Raw genomic sequence first — 16,943 nt, forward strand, 5'->3', positions numbered from 1 at the left:
CGATTATCCCATGCTAGTGGACTACTTGTATGACTTAACGACTAAATTATGTGTCTTGCATCAACAGGTTCATGATAAATTGCTGCCAGCTTCTGTGGATCCAGGTCACACCCTCAATCCTGGTGACTGGATTTTGGTGAAGAACTTTCAGCGAACCAAGAATGATCAGCCCCGCTGGACCGGCCCACACCAAGTCTTGTTGTCTACGAGGACCTCAGTGAAAGTTTTCGGGAAAAAGAACTGGATCCACGGCGTACATTGTAAGAGAGCACCGTTGCCTCTGCCGTACGACTGAAAGGGTGCCGAAGTTTGCACCGTTTAGCGATGCTGAGTTGGTATGGAGAGGTTCCGAGAAAGAAGATGATGATGTTCTGCAAGAAGCTGTGCCTTTGTCTCTAAGATTGGACACTACTGAACCTGAACTATTATTCCAAAGTCAAACGAAGCCTGGAAAAGACCGTTATAATCTACGACCTAGGGAAAATGAACTAATAAAGTGAATAATTCCTTTTTGATTTTTGGAACTGAACTCTCTCAGCCAAGAAACTTTTTTGGTATATTTTTGTGAACCACCATCCGGGTTCAGCTGTAGGGTCATGGTGTAAAGACTAGGGAGTGCAGCCGAAGACACAAGGTCGACGGTTCTGGTTGGTCTAAGGGAGTTCCCTGGGCTGACAGAAGCATTCTTTAGCAGAAGAAAACCAACCACCGTGAACAGCATTGGTTAGAGGATGGAGTTTTTTTGAGATTGAGAGAACTGTTGAGAAAATGAACTTTAAGAAGAAACTGTGTAGAATTATGCATAGCAAATGTTTTCTGATCACATGTATTTTGATGTTTTTTAGCATGACGTTAGCTTTGGTGGGTTGGACTGTATTTTCTCTTCAACTGATTTCTGCACCCATTTCCCAACCTACGACTTTACCGGCTACTACTTCTTTGCATTCCTTTCATGTCTTACCTGAACACGAACAGATTAGAAGGTCAGAATTTGTAAACAACTCGTTCATACAGTTACTGCATCAACATAAGTTGGTGGTGAACATCACTAATTGCTGGGTGTGCGGTCTTATGCCGCATACTACGGATAGAGGTGTTCCCTATTTGATTTTACCGTTTAGTCAGAATGGTTCTTTGTAGGCTTTTCAGACTATGTTCCTTTATGCCCTTGAGGTTTATCCTCCGCGTTCTGTAAGAGAAAACACGAGTAATCAAGCTTTGGTGAAAGGAGTTCTGAATATGAGTAGAGAGATCGACACTTATAGAACTATTCCCAGAGATGAGCTAATGGCATATGTCGGTTGGAATGCAACTGGATACAGTATTAGTCTGAGTGAAAAGCAGAAACGAAAGAAGTCATCTCCAATTTGGATCGTGCCCCATCGTGGTCACTTTTGTCTGCAAGGTAATGGCAAGAATCAGAGAGCTCAGTTAGGGAAGAGTGTTTGTACTGAGACGTATGTTTTTGCGTCCCAGACTTCCCGACCGTTTTTAGCAGCTAAGGGTACGTATTTTGTGTGCCACGACAGAGCATATACATAGTTGCCCCCTGATTTTTCGGGCACATGTTATGTTGGTTACTTGTTGCCTCCAACGTATACTGCAGCGGCAGATTACCACAGAACTAGAGTAGTTAGAGGTGTCTTCAGTAAGGAAGATACTTCAGGACAAGAATTGGGAGATTTTCTTAAGGGTTTCCTGCTGTTTTGGGGACCTATGGTTAATAGTAGGAACATGCGGCAATTGACGAGAGTGGTTGAGTCCACCATAGTTGAGACTGCCGGTGCTCTTAGTAATTTGACTGCTGAGCTCCAATCGGATCGTCTTATGACGTTGCAGAATCGAGTTGCGTTAGACGTCATACTTGCAGACAGAGGAGGGGTATGTAAATTGATTCCATCGAGCTGCTGCATTTTCATTCCAGACAATGCTCCTACAGTGTACCAGGTCATTTCCAAGCTACATAAGATCTCCGAGTCTGTACACATGGACGAAGGAGATTGGTCGTTGATGGGATGGTTTTGGGGATTGTTATCCACTTGGGGATGGAAGATTCTGATGATCATTGGGATGGCTTTAGCGATTCGTTTCCTGTTCTGTCTTTGTGTGCAGTGCGCTCCTGCTATATGTGGCCTCTGTGCTACTACGTGTGCAAGGAGACCTGTCCCAAGAGAGGTACTAAGTAAGGATTATGCTCCAGCAACATCTTGATGATCTGATGAATATAGAGCTGGACTCAGATTGACGTAAGTTTAGGTTATTGCCTATGTAATGGCAAAAAGAGGGTCTGAGGTTCCGTGAATTCTGAACCCGTTCCATAAAGGTCATGGTTTTGTTACGAATTTGATATTAGCGAACCGTAACTAGTTAGTGCGGCAAGTATGAGTGTTTTCATCATGTTAGACCGATGGATTCACTACGTATTTAGGGATTTCGTTCTGAACCCTTGGGTTCCATTTTGTGTATGGCAGCCATTTTGTGGTTGCCCTCACATAGGCCGATGACTGTGGCTGAACTAGTCTTTTTAAGGACATGTACACCTTAGCTCGAGTTTGTGCTGACTTCCGATTGACCTGAGTGAACTGACCCTGTTGCCTGAAGCTGACCTTGTTAAACCAGTTCCTGCCCTGTAGCTGATCAAGATTAAGGATCAGAGCACAGGACATCATAAAAGTTTAACTGCACACAAATATGCCTTATCCTACTCTCACCTGTTTCTGCTCCTTTCTTTATGGTCTATTTACGATTAGGTTGTGCCCTTTTTAGGTTTTGCTTGGCAATGCGTACGAAGTACGCATGCGCTAGCAAAATCTTATGCCTTGCAGTGGGGAACAGGGACTCGGCCCCTACTCGCCCCCTGCTCCCATTGGCTAGCTCCATAAATGGAGGCTAGCCATTGGGAGCCGGATCTGTCCGTCAAGGCCGGACCAGATTCGGGGGCGTTCCCGACATTTTTTCCCTCTCCGCCTCTGCGATGTCGTCATCGCGGCGGTGGGCGGAGTTTCTTTTTTTTTTTTTTTTTTTCCCATTACGCGGCCGACCGCCGCTGGAGGAAGTCGAGGTGAGTGCTGCCATTCCCTCCCCCCTCCCCGTGTGTCCGTTCCACCCCCCCTCCCAGTGTGTCCATTCCGCCCCCCCCTCCCCCTGTGTCCGTTCCGCCCCCCCTCCCCGTGTGAAAGTGGTTGCCTCACCCGCCTAGCCGTGCGTCCGTGTGCAGCACAGGTCGCAGTTTTTACAGTGCCCGCCCCTCAGGCGTTCTCTTGACCCAGATGGCAGCGCTCCCTGCTCGGCCCTCATCAGCGCTCGCTCCTTACAACATGCCACCGGGCTCTTTCTTCCCGCTTCCAGAGTCTCTGTCCACCACTAGTTGCTTTAATTTGCCCTTCACGTAATTCATGGGCCCTGGGGTGTTCCCTTTTCCCCTTCAATCGTATTGTGTCCAGGATCCGTTCACAGCCCCCTCGGTGCCCCTTCCTCGTGTCTTTCTGGGTCCTCGCTTCCCTGCCCTCGCTCATGTGGTGTCGGTGCCCCTTCCTCGTGTCTTTCTGGGTCCTCGCTTCCCTGCCCTCGCTCATGTGGTGTCGGTGCCCCTTCCTCGTGTCTTTCTGGGTCCTCGCTTCCCTGCCCTCGCTCATGTGGTGTCGGTGCCCCTTCCTCGTGTCTTTCTGGGTCCTCGCTTCCCTGCCCTCGCTCATGTGGTGTTGTGTACCTGTCTCCCGCTCCCACCTCCGCAGTACAGGGTCCAGGCACACTTCACCACACTTACCCGGGCTCTGCTGTCTGGCACTGCAGCCGGCGGTTCGTCTCCCCTTCCAGCGTGTTGGTCTCCGCTCGTCTTTTCTCCGCTGCCGTGTCACTCAGGGACCCTGGGCCACTCGGTTGTCCTCTTTCCAGGTATGAGGTTTCTCAGTCATTGACGCTGCTGATTTGCCTTGGGTTTGATGGCCAGGGGCAGGGAGGGCAGCGGGGACAGGGCAGCAGGGGAGAGCGGCGGAGGAGATGGGGGGGGGGAGGGGTTGGGGGGGGGCTGCGAGGGGCATGAGGGGGTCTTAACTCCTTCAGAAACTCGAGCAGGCATCAATACTGTTAATCTAACTCATGTTATTGTTCTTAACATCAGGTTATTGTAAGTTGTTATTGCTTCTGATGTTTAAACTCCTTTCGATGAATTTGTGTTCCTCGCACTATGACCATACGCTTTACACTTAGGTACTTTGTAAAAATAACTTTCTCTTATTTGCTCCTCACTTTTGACATTCAAAAGAAAGAAAAAGTAAGTAAGGAAATACCACTCTTGAAAGCTTAGTCCTTTGTGACATAATAAGAGATATATTTATTTTCATCTCAGCACCAGGGTGAAAATGTTGATTAAGTGCATTTCTTTTCTCTTTTTGCGGCCGTCCAAAAAAGAAGTATTTTCAGGCGGGTTTTGGAGCAACTCTTGCTAATACGGATTATGCTACGAATAATTAGTCTATTACCGTATTTTCATGTTAGTTACTAAAAATATATCGGGCATGTTTTATAGAATCACGTTGGGTTGTGCCATGCGTGCTTCAGAAATAGAACAGGAAGTTCATGGCTGGCATATGTTCCACACCCTGCGATGTCAGTCACACTGGTGCGCGAGCGCGCGCCTTTTCAGTCTGACACGACGTCATATGTGCCTGGGGAGTGGGAGGGGGCGGGCGGGTGCACAGCGTTCTTTTAGAGAGCTGAGGCCTGCTGTACGAATATTGCGTCTCTCTGTCAGAGCACTGAGCGTTCCTGTCGCTGAAAAAGCCACAAATATTGCAAGTGAGGCGGACAGCTCGCCCACCACCTGTGCAGGACTCTATCCACAGAGCCATATCCGCATGTAAATTCAAGTTACACGAGCAATTGGCTCAATGTGCACGTAAAAGCTGTTTGAGAAATTTAATCGTGCAGTCAGAAATCATTTTAGTCATGGCCAAGATTATGCCACAATGGTGTAGTATATTGTGAGTACATTGCTCTCCAAGGCCACTTTTATACCTACTGGGGCAAAAGGACCCATATCATATGTAAGAATAGAAGTAAAATTCGTTCGGATCCTGCTGAAGAAGTTTGTGGTGTGCCATGTGTATGTTATCTTAACTTTAGCCTGGTAATCCATGGTCCTATGCCCGGCCTATACAAAGTTTCCTTGTTTCCTGGGAAACAAGGAAAAAATGCAATTGGCTCGTTGGGATCCCGGCATCCGAGGTTGCCCCTGTCGGTAGAAACGTGACATTTTTAGGCAGACGGGGACAGTTTGCCTCTGTAATGTGTAAGTTGATTCCTAGATATTACAAGTGAACAGGGAAGGCCATTTTGAGTAAATGTGCTGGACACTGGCATTTAAGACTCCCCCAACTACATGATAAATCCTAGCTTCTCTCTGTCTTTCTCACTCTAGCTCTCTCTCTCTCTCTCTCTCTGTCTTACTCTCTATAGCTCCCTCTCTATATGTCTTGCTCTTTCTAGCTCCCTCTCTCTGTGTCTTGCTCCGTCTAGCTCCCTCTCTCTCCGTCTTAATCCCTCTAGCTGTCTTACTCCCTCTAGCTCCTTCTCTCTCCGTCTTAATCCCTCTAGCTCCCTCTCTCTGTCTTGCTCCATGTTAGACGGGGACCTGGAGGGTCGGCCGAGCACAAGGGGAGAGGCCTCCGGTGAGGGCCGTCTCCAGCGATCGTACAGACAAGTAACTTCCCCCCCACAGATGGACACCACACGAAGGTCAGCTTAACACCTTTTATAGGCAATTCTTTGAGTAAGGTGGTACGATACAAGGAGATCAGGACACGATGATCCTCTCAATTCTAGTCTCTATTAGGGGAAGGGGGTAGCGGGACAGTCTTGGTACCTACAGGTACTGAGGTGAAACGGTGGTAGCTCACAATCCTCGAGCTCGGCGTTCGGACGGGTCAGACCGCGGCTGCGCCAGCAGGTCCCGAAGAGGTCGTAGATGGCAACGGGCCGCGGCAGCGCCAGCAGGTCCCAGCGAGGATGACGGTTACAACGGGCCGCGGCAGCGCCAGCAGGTCCCACGAGGATGAACGGTGCAGAAGGCCGCGGCAGCGCCAGCAGGCAGGACAATAGTTCGCAAGGCAGGGCCGCGGCAGCGCCAGCAGGCAGGATGATAGTTCACAAGGCAGGGCTGCGGCAGCGCCAGCAGTCCGTCAAGGATGAGTTCTTCTCGGTGTCTCTCGACTCCAGGATACAACTCCTTCCTGCTCTGGGGCTGCCTCAGTTATAGGTCTGGCGCCCTTTGATGTCCGGACCCTCGCACTGGGAGGTCGGGAGGTCCGGGATGAGGGAGTCCAGACACCCAGCAGGGGGGTGGAGCCAGCACCCGGGGAGGCTGGGGGCGATCGGCACCTGGCGGGGGAGAGCCATCGACACTTCTTTCTCCCATTAACCTGCCAAGTGGTCCGTTCACCTCCTGGATGGATGGTGGTGCCGGGATGTCTGGGCCCGGCCAGGCCCAGGGTTGGGGGTCGAGCCGAGGCCACGCGGCCGCGTGGTGCAGTGTCCAAGATGTCGGCTGGGCCGGGCAATGGGGTTGACGGGGGCCTGGGCCCGTGGCACAGAGAGATCCGGGAGCCGGCGTCCCGGAGGGGGACGGGTTGCGGGTTGCTTCTGCGGGTAGCACCCGGAGAGCCGATGTCTGGGCCCTGTCATGCGGGGAGGGAGCGAGCCCTTCGTGGGGCCTGTCCAACATGCGTCCCCCCCAGCTGAAGGCGGGGAGAGTCACCCATCCTCTTGGGGACTCTCCTCGTCGAGGCGGAAAAAGCGGGACAGGCCGTCCGCGTTGGCGTGGTCTTGGCCAGGGCGATGCTCCACAGTGAAGTCCATCCCCTGCAGGGAGATGGACCATCGCAATAGTTTGGGGTTCTCTCCCCGCATTTGCATTAGCCATTGCAGGGGCCGATGATCTGTTTGTACCCGGAAGTGGGTTCCGAAGAGGTAAGGCCGGAGCTTCTTGAGGGCCCATACTACTGCGAAGGCCTCTCGCTCAATGGTGCTCCAGCGCTGTTCTCGGGGCAGGAGGCGTCTGCTGAGGAAGGCCACTGGTTGGTCGACTCCCTCGGGGTTCAGTTGGGAGAGGACGGCCCCGATGCCATGGTCTGAGGCATCCGTCTGGACGATGAACTCACGGCTGTAGTCGGGGGCCTGGAGCACAGGAGCGGTGCACATGGCGGCTTTCAGCCTCTCGAAGGCCGCTTGACAGTCGGGAGTCCAGTTGATGGTTTTTGGGTTGGTCTTGGATGTGAGTTCCGTGAGGGGCCGAACAATGCTGCCATAGTCCTTCACGAACCGCCGATAGTATCCGGTGAGCCCCAAGAAGGCTCGGACCTCGGTTTGAGTTACGGGGGGCCGCCAGGACTGGATGGCAGCGATCTTGAGCTGGAGGGGGGCCACCAGACCGCTCCCCACTTGGTGTCCGAGGTAGGTCATGGACCCCTGGCCTATTTGGCACTTGCTGGCCTTGATTGTGAGGCCGGCCTGTTGGAGGGCCTGCAGGACCCCTCGGAGGTGGCGGAGGTGGTCTGACCAGTGGCGGCTATACACCGCGATGTCGTCCAGGTAGGCGGCGCTGAACTCCTCGAGGCCCGCCAATACCTGGTTCACAAGTCGTTGAAACGTGGCTGGAGCGTTTTTCATGCCGAAGGGCATCACTCTGAAATGGTAGTGTCCATCCGGGGTGGAGAAAGCGGATCGTTCTTGTGCCCTGGGGGTGAGGCCGATCTGCCAGTAGCCCGCCGTCAGGTCGAAGATGCTTAGGTAGCGGGCCGCCCCCATGCGGTCAACTAACTCGTCGGCTCGGGGGATGGGGTGAGCGTCGGTTCGGGTGACAGCGTTCAGACCCCGATAGTCGACGCAGAACCGGAGCTCGGGTGTGGTGCCCGGGGCCGCAGCTTTGGGGACCAGTAAAACCGGGCTGGCCCAGGGGCTGTCCGAGGGTTCGATGACTCCGAGGGCGAGCATCTTGGAGACTTCTTCTTGGATGCAGGTGCGTACCCGCTCTGGTACTCGGTACGGCCGGTGTCGGATAGGGGGACTGTCGCCGGTGTCCACGTCGTGCAGGCACCAGGGGGTGACCCTGGGTGTGAGGGAGAATAGGCGTGCAAATTGCAGCAGGAGGGCCCGACAGTCTTGGCGCTGCTCCGGGGTCAGGGCCTCGGAGAGGTGGACCCCGTCCACTGAACCATCTTTTTCCCCGGTCCCCAGCAGGTCAGGGAGGGGCTCGGAGTCCTCTTCAGCTCCACTGTCTGTGGCCATCAGCAGGCTGAGCTCCGAGCGCACGAAGTGGGGTTTGAGTCTGTTGGCGTGGAGGACCCGGAGGGGGTTCCGGGGGAATTCCATGTCGATGAGGTAGGTGACGGGGCTCTTACGCTCGATCACCTTGAAGGGCCCCGTCCACTTGTCCTGTAAGGCACAGGGTTCGATGGGGGACATCACCCACACCTGCTGGCCAGGCTCGAATTCGATGGAGGAGGCATGTTGATCGTACCACTTCTTCATGTCCTCCTGACTGGCCTCAAGATTGGCTTTGGCGAGCTCTCTGAATCGCCGGGTCTGATTACGGAGGGTCAGGAGGTACTTGTAAACGTCTGGAGGGGTCTTCAGGGGTGCCATTTCCCACTCCTCCTTAACTAGGCTGAGAGGCCCACGAACAGGGTGTCCGTACAGGAGTTCGAAGGGGCTGAAGCCGAGGGACTTCTGGGGGACTTCTCGGTAGGCGAAGAGGAGGCACGGTAGTAGCACGTCCCACTGGCGGCGTAGGGGTTCTTCCAGCCCCATGATCATCCCCTTGAGAGTGCGGTTGAACCGCTCGACCAGTCCGTTTCCTTGCGGGTGATAGGGGGTTGTGAATCGGTAGGTGACTCCGCACTGTTGCCATAGGGATTTCATATATTTTGAAATAAAGTTTGTGCCCCTGTCACTGACGACCTCCCTGGGGAAGCCCACACGAGAGAAGATCCCCATCAAGGCTCGCCCTACCACTGGTGCTGTTACAGTTCGAAGGGGAACCGCCTCAGGATAGCGGGTGGCGTGGTCCACCAGGACCAGGATGAAGCGATGCCCTTGTGCTGTTCGGGGGTCCAGGGGCCCCACAATGTCTATTCCCACCCTTTCGAACGGGGTGGTCACAACGGGGAATGGTTGCAGAGGTGCCTTGAGTTTGCGGCCGCTCTTCCCGCTGGCCTGGCAGGTCGGGCAGGACCGGCAGTGGTTGGAGACGTCATTTCTCATCCTAGGCCAGTAAAAGTGAGTCACCAGGCGGTTGTATGTTTTGTCTTGCCCCAAGTGTCCAGCCAGGGGGACATCATGGGCCAGGTTCAAAAGGAAGTCTCTGAAGCGGAGGGGCACCACCAGCACCCGACTGGTCCCCAGCTCCGCTACTCTTTGTTCGCTGTACAGCAGGTCATTGTCCCAATAGATCCAGTGGGCCCCTGCGGTGTCTCCCGCGCTCTGGGCGAGCGCTTGCTGACGCAGTCCCTCGAGGGAGGGACAGGTCTTTTGCTCTTGCCGGAATTGTTCTTGGGTGGGCCCCCCTTCCTGACGCCACTGAGCCAGGTCCGGAAGGTCTTGGGGCTGAGCGGGCTCTTCTTGGGTCTGTTCCGGGGTGTCGGTAGGGATGGAGTCTTCCTCCGGAGCGATCGGGGGAGGAGGTGCTGGCCATGCGGGTTCTTCCGATCTAGGGATGGTGTCGGCGGCCATGGACCGGGTTGTTACGCACGCCCAGCCCGGGAGGCCTAACATCCCCAGGTGCTCTCTTCTTTCAACGGCTGCCCACGGGGAGCTCTCGAGATCGTTCCCCAGGAGGCAGTCCACGGGGGCATCGTCGTGGACAGTCACTTTTAGCATCCCGGACACTCCTCCCCATTCGAAGGGGACGCAGGCCATCCGACACAGGCTCTCCGAATTGTCGGCCGATCGGACGGGGCAAAGAACATTCGGCAGGATTTGTTCTGGGGTCACCAGGTGACAACGGACGGCCGTCACACTGGCCCCTGTGTCACGCAGGGCTTCGGCCCTACGCCCATTTATGTTCACCCACTGGCTGTACTTCCTGGTGTTGGCTGGTAGGGGAGCCCGCGGGATCAGGTCTCTCCCCCCTAGGCAGGCCAGGGTCATGGCGGCAGGTTCCCACTCGGGCTGCTCCTGCTCGTAATCTTCAGGCTCCTCGGAGACTTGCTCTTCTCCTAGGGCGGCGGCAGCCACCTGGCGGGGCCCGGGGGTCTGGTTCTTTGGGCAGGTCGGGTCACTGGCATAGTGGCCGACTCGCTGGCATCGATGACACGTAATGTTGGCTCGGAACCCCGGGCGCATCGGGGGGTTGCCCCGGCCGGCCGGGGGCGGGGTGTAGTTCGCGGGAGCGGCCGGGACGGCGTCTCTGCCCCGGCCCGGGCCTCCTCCTCCTCCTCTTTGGGGACGATGATGACCTTGGTTGGGTCTGTTCTGCTCATTGGGCCCACTTCGGGCCACTCGGGTGCTCTCCCATCGGTCAGCCTCGGCGGCGAGCTGCCGTGGGTCAGTCAATTTACTGTCGAGGAGGTGCTGCCTGAGCTCGACGAAGCAGTTGTTGGAGAGGTGCTCCCACACAATGAGGTTGAAGAGCTGTTCGTAGGTGGTTACGTTGCTACCCTTGATCCATCCCTCGAAAGCTCGGCTGAAATAGTTCACATATTCTATCCAGGTTGTACCCGGGATGCGGGTGCAGTTGCGGAACCTCTGGCGGTACATCTCGGACGTCAGCCCATATCGACTGAGGAGGGCGGCCTTCATGTGGTCATAGGACGTCATTTGATGGTCCGGAAGCTGCAGCAGGGCATCACGGCCTTCATTGACGAATCTCCCCCATAGACCGGCTCCCCAGTCACTTCGAGCGATCCGGTGGGCAGTCATGGCGATCTCATAGGCCTTGAACCACTGCTGTATGTCGTCGTTCCGGACATATTCCCGGACCACATCTTTGGGGATGTGGACCTTCTGTTCGGTAAGTACCTGGGGGGCGCGGTTGCTCGGGCACCCCTAGGTCTTTGTTCTGTTTGCGCATCTCTATCTCCGCTAGCTTGCACTCGTGTTCATATGTCAGTCTTTTTTCTTCGAGTTCTCTCTGTCTCTGCTTCTCCTCTCGCTCTTCTTGGAGCCGTAAGTGTTCTAAGTTCATCTTTTGTTCTGCCAGTTTCAATTCTCCGTCTAATTTGAGCCGTGCCAGCTCTAACTCGTGAAGTCTATTTTTCTCTTGTTCTCGGATCTCTTCCCGGGAGAGATCCGTTCTCCTTTCTTCTGTCAGGGTGGTGTTTGTTTCCGGGGCTTCGAGGTCCCGGGGTCCGGCGGTATTTGTCTCTGCCCAGGATTCTAGGGCGTGTTTGAAGTCCTCTTTCGTGCTCAGACCGGTGGTAGCAATGCCTAGTTCTATGCAAAATTGTTTTAGCTCTCGGTGGTTGTACTCTTCCAGTTTTTCCATCTGGAATTTCTCTGCAGATCCGCTCTCTCTGGTCGTCATTGTGGATTAGTCGTAGGGTGAGTTACTCTCTGTACGGTACGCGTTGGTTCGGATCCCACCGCTGCCACCAATGTTAGACGGGGACCTGGAGGGTCGGCCGAGCACAAGGGGAGAGGCCTCCGGTGAGGGCCGTCTCCAGCGATCGTACAGACAAGTAACTTCCCCCCCACAGATGGACACCACACGAAGGTCAGCTTAACACCTTTTATAGGCAATTCTTTGAGTAAGGTGGTACGATACAAGGAGATCAGGACACGATGATCCTCTCAATTCTAGTCTCTATTAGGGGAAGGGGTAGCGGGACAGTCTTGGTACCTACAGGTACTGAGGTGCAACGGTGGTAGCTCACAATCCTCGAGCTCGGCGTTCGGACGGGTCAGACCGCGGCTGCGCCAGCAGGTCCCGAAGAGGTCGTAGGTGGCAACGGGCCGCGGCAGCGCCAGCAGGTCCCAGCGAGGATGACGGTTACAACGGGCCGCGGCAGCGCCAGCAGGTCCCACGAGGATGAACGGTGCAGAAGGCCGCGGCAGCGCCAGCAGGCAGGACAATAGTTCGCAAGGCAGGGCCGCGGCAGCGCCAGCAGGCAGGACGATAGTTCACAAAGCAGGGCTGCGGCAGCGCCAGCAGTCCGTCAAGGATGAGTTCTTCTCGGTGTCTCTCGACTCCAGGATACAACTCCTTCCTGCTCTGGGGCTGCCTCAGTTATAGGTCTGGCGCCCTTTGATGTCTGGACCCTCGCACTGGGAGGTCGGGAGGTCCGGGATGAGGGAGTCCAGACACCCAGCAGGGGGGTGGAGCCAGCACCCGGGGAGGCTGGGGGCGATCGGCACCTGGCGGGGGAGAGCCATCGACATTTCTTTCTCCCATTAACCTGCCAAGTGGTCCGTTCACCTCCTGGATGGATGGTGGTGCCGGGATGTCTGGGCCCGGCCAGGCCCAGGGTTGGGGGTCGAGCCGAGGCCACGCGGCCGCGTGGTGCAGTGTCCAAGATGTCGGCTGGGCCGGGCAATGGGGTTGACGGGGGCCTGGGCCCGTGGCACAGAGAGATCCGGGAGCCGGCGTCCCGGAGGGGGACGGGTTGCGGGTTGCTTCTGCGGGTAGCACCCGGAGAGCCGATGTCTGGGCCCTGTCATGCGGGGAGGGAGCGAGCCCTTCGTGGGGCCTGTCCAACACTCCCTCTAGCTCCCTTGCTCCCTTTAGCTCCCTCTCTCTCTGTCTTGCTCGCCCTAGCTCCCTCTAGCTCCTTCTCTCTCTATCTTACTCCACCTCCCTCTCTGTCTAGCTCCCTCTCTCTCTGTTTTACTCCCTCTAGCTCCCTCTGTCTCCTTCTCTCTCGGTCTTACTCTCTCTAGCTCCTTCTCTCTCCGTCTTAATTCCTCTAGCTCCCTCTCTCTGTCTTGCTCCCTCTAGCTCCCTCTCTTTCCCTTGCTCCCTCTAGCTCCCCCTCTCTCTGTCTTGCTCGCTCTAGCTCCTTCTCTCTCTCTTACTCCCTCTAGCTCCCTCTCTCTGTCTAGCTCCCTCTCTCTCTGTTTTACTCCCTCTAGCTCCCTCTGTCTCCTTCTCTCTCTGTCTTACTCTCTCTAGCTCCTTCTCTCTCTGTCTTACTCCCTCTAGCTCTCTCTCTCTGTCTTACTCCCTCTAGCTCTCTCTCGCTCTCTCTCTGTGTATGTATAGCTCTGTGTACATATACCTGTGTGTGTGTGTATAAGTGCAAATGCAATAAGTCTCACAATTTCGAAAAATAAAGCTATTTACTACTAAACAACAACACCATTTATTTATCTGTTTACTCAAAAAAAACATAGATGGAAATTTTAACATTTACAATGCCAATAGCTCTAACATTGTCAAAGGCAAAACCATTGCATTGTAAATGCTGTTTTATTATGGGTTCATTCGACCTGTCTAAAGAAGAATGTTGGGTTTGACCGATGATTGATCATGGGCTGGGCAACTGAAAAGTGGGTTTTACTGTCATGCGATACCTCTGGTGTGGATACTTGTGATTGGACAGTTTGTAAATGTTAGGTATTTGTCTGGAATGTGATTTTTGGCATAAAAAGGGATGACTTGCTTTGTTAAATTGAGCAGTCTCCTGAGAACTCATACCGTGATGATTTCTAGGACTTCTGTTACTGGCTGCAGCCAATAAATTTGATCTTTGACGCCACCAAGAAAAATCCCATGTCTCTGTATTCTAAAACAGGTGAACCCGAAGACTTTGGCCGTGCCCCTGGCACCGCTGGGTCTTAAATAACCCGGTTCTTCACATTTAAGCAGGAGCATGACCAAAACCAGGTTACGTGAACACTATTAGTTCCCCAATATGGACTCATTAGTAGAAACTAAAGTCAAGAAATGCCAGACATGTGCTAACAGCGACAAAACTAAGGTGCCTAGGAAGACTCCCATCTTCCCTGTACCGGTACCTGATAAACCATGGGAAAAGGTCGCTTTAGACATAATGGGACCATTTAATCTCAGAAGGGTAACTAAGCAATTCGCTTTGGTCATGGTGGATTATCATTCCCATTGGACAACAGTGAGAATGGTTAGTCAAATAACAACCATGACTGTCATTCAATTCCTTAAAGACACTTTTGCAACAGAGGGCATTCCAGCATCCATCGTCACCGACAATGGAGTTCAATTCACTTCTCATGTCATGACAGAATTCCTCAGCAACCTTAGCATAGCACAAGATCACCACTCTATTGTCCCAGGGCAAATGGTCTGGTTGAAAGAATGAACCGCATGGTCAAAGGTTGTATACAATTAGCCAGTAGTAACAGCACCCCCGTTGAGCAAGCGTTACAAGACATGTTATGGGCTTATCATACCACCCCTAATCATACCACAGGCATTTCCCCTTTTTCGGCCTTAAGAGGTAGGAAACCTTGCACCAAATTCTACCCTAACTGGTTAGGAGGAGGGTCTCACGTCACCCATGACATGCAAGTGTTCAGAGACAAAATTCTCATTCACCAGGACAAGTACAAATCCCAGTAGGACACCAAACACGGAGTCAAGGTTCCACGATGGGAGGTGGGGGACTGGGTTTGTATCAAGAATCCTAGGAAGAGCAATCCTGAGACTAAGTTCTCTAAACCCATGCGCATAACAGATGTAAAGAATAACACTGTCATTTTGGACAACGATCAATTGTGGAGTATAGATAGGTTGGTTAAGTCACAACAGGAACACAACCAACCAGCAACCCAGAGTCTCCCCACATTGCCACTGTCGAGCAACCTTTACTCTACCCAGAGAACACACAAAACTTCCGGTTGGCACAAAGACTTTATTAGGTACAAATAATCTGTTGCATTGCTATTAAGGGGGGAAGATATGTCACATTCCTGGTATTTTATAAAATATTATATGCCTAGCTTATTTGTTTAACTGTTACTATGTTTAGTACAGCAGTTATTTACCAGTACTTAATATTACATGTCCACTGTATTATTCATGGTACCTTCCACTCACCCCTACTCTGTATTCCGCTTAGTACCTTCCGGGTGCTCTGGAGGCTACCTTAGAATGTTCATGACTAGGTACCCGAGTTGATGGAGAGAGGAGTTGTGAAGAATAAAGGTTTTCCTTACCTTGCACCTTGGTTTCAGACTTTGTATCAAGGATGCTGGTGAGTTCCGTGCTGTTTGGGTCGGTTCCAAGTTGAAAAGATAGTAGGGGCAGAGGTCGGTGGGTGCCCCGGAGTGTATGACTGCTTTGTGAGCAGCTCTGTCAGAGGGGTTCCTTGTGGGGCGCCACTGTTTCTCGAGTCAGTAACAGTTGGTGGTTCTGAGCTTTTGTATGTACCAGCTGGCTTGTTTTGATGGTTTTGTTTCCTCGAGCAACTGCCAGCTCATTTGGTGATCCATGCGGAGAGGTCCTGGGCAGTCTAGGTGGCACTGAGGGGGCCTGTGTCCACTGTGTCTCCATCACCTTGCCCTAGCTGCAGTGGGAGGAGCTGGGATGCTTGGGGATGGTGTGCTGAACGTCAGAGATGATGAAGTAATGATTACTTGGTCGGTCTAGATGAGCTCTGTGACGGGGCTAAATTTGATTCTATTGCTGGAGGTGAAAATGGAGTTGAGTGTGTGTCCGGCTTGGTGAGTGGGTTCAGTAATCAGATGGGTGAGCCTGATGTTGGTCAGGTTCTCCAGGGGGGAAGTGGAGTTCGCATCATTGGGGTCGTCAACGTAGAAATTGAGGTTTCCATGTAGGACGTAGTGATAGGAGTCAATGGCTAGGGAAGCGATGAGGTTGGAGATGGCGTCGCGTAAAGTAGTTCGGGGTCATGGGTGTCGTACACGAGGGTGCCTCTTATCATGGTCTTGGCGTAGATCTGTAGTTAGAAGTTGATGTGTTCATTGAGGGCTGTTGGTTTGTCGTTGGTGGTGGTGCATCGGATAGTTTCCAAACAGATGATGGCGATGCCCCCACCGTGTTTGTTGGTGCGGTCTCAGTGTATCATCTTATAGCCATCAGGTGTTGCGGTGGCGATGTCTGGGTTCAAGCAGAGGTTGAGTCATGTTTCAGTCATGAAGGCAATGTCAGTGGAGAGGGTGGTGATTGCGTCCCAGTTTTGGGTGGCATGCTTGCATTGGAAACAGACGTTGAGCAGGATGCATTGCAGCAATTTTGGGTTGTTCGTGCTCTTCTGGGCAGAAGTGGCAAGGGATCCAGAGTGGGCTGGCTGCTCTGTTTTACAGGCGAAGCAGCAATGGTGGCAGGTGAAAGGTCCTTTGGTTGACTGCAGGGACGAAGTGCAGCAGATGTTGTTTCGGTGTCCAGTGCCAATAGAGCCTTGGTGATGTAGCAGTGGGTGGCGAGAGGGCCAGGAGTCTTGGTGCTGAACGCAATCCAGATAAAGACAGGCTTGCCTTTGGCACACCTTCAGCCTGCTGGGAGCGTTGCTGATGCCTCCATTCAATAGGTCTTGGTGGGAGGGCGGGGCGCTGGGTGTTGGGAGGAGGGAAACCGTGAGAAGAGAGCAGAAAATGAGCAGAAAAGGCAAAACAGAGGACAGAAAAACTAGCAAAAAAGACGAAACGGAGCTGAAGACGACAAAACAGATAGCAGAAAAATGAGCAGGAAAGGCAAAACAGGTTTCTGCAAGGAGGGCACCAAATGTGCCCTTTAATTCAGTCTGGTGGCACTCTGAAGCACCCCCACCAGACCTAATTCTAAAGGAGCTGTGGTCAAACCTCTCTTTAAAAAAAATCCTTTGTTCAGCTTCCCTTACCCAAGTTAAGCTCATCAGACTACCCAAATTAAGCTCAGAGAGGGAGCAGAACACGGTCTAGGGTCGTCAGCAGTGGAGCTGTCATTCAGAGCCCATAATGCTACACAGGTAGGTATGGAGGGGCCCTCAAAGGAGCCACCCAGTAAATTGTATCATGCAAATAACACTGGATTCGGT

This window comes from Lissotriton helveticus, chromosome 1_1 (genome assembly GCF_964261635.1).
Source record: "Lissotriton helveticus chromosome 1_1, aLisHel1.1, whole genome shotgun sequence".
Taxonomy (NCBI): Eukaryota; Metazoa; Chordata; class Amphibia; order Caudata; family Salamandridae; genus Lissotriton; species Lissotriton helveticus.